This window comes from Etheostoma spectabile, chromosome 4 (assembly GCF_008692095.1).
Source record: "Etheostoma spectabile isolate EspeVRDwgs_2016 chromosome 4, UIUC_Espe_1.0, whole genome shotgun sequence".
NCBI lineage: Eukaryota > Metazoa > Chordata > Actinopteri > Perciformes > Percidae > Etheostoma > Etheostoma spectabile.
In genome coordinates, this window is record NC_045736.1 from 34,990,330 (window position 1) to 34,990,628 (window position 299).

The following is a 299-nucleotide window of genomic DNA, read 5'->3' on the forward strand; positions in this document are numbered from 1 at the left end:
AAAAGTTGGTCGCTCTATCTTGGAGCCCGAGGCAGCCAAACGAACAACTTGTTCGGGATGAACTGCGCCTGTAAAGTAGATGAGAGCCGGCGGCAGCAGCCGGTAGGGTTGGGGGGGGGGGACAAAAAGCTGCGGTAAAGTCGGACAGTGTCCAGCCGATTTCAGAACAGGAGGTGACAAAAGCACTGTGGTGCGATTCCGATTTAATAAAATATAATCAGACCCACATATCAGCTGGAACTGTCTCTAGTTTTAATTGTAGCTCTCAAAATGTTCTACATGAGATCTGATGCTGATTT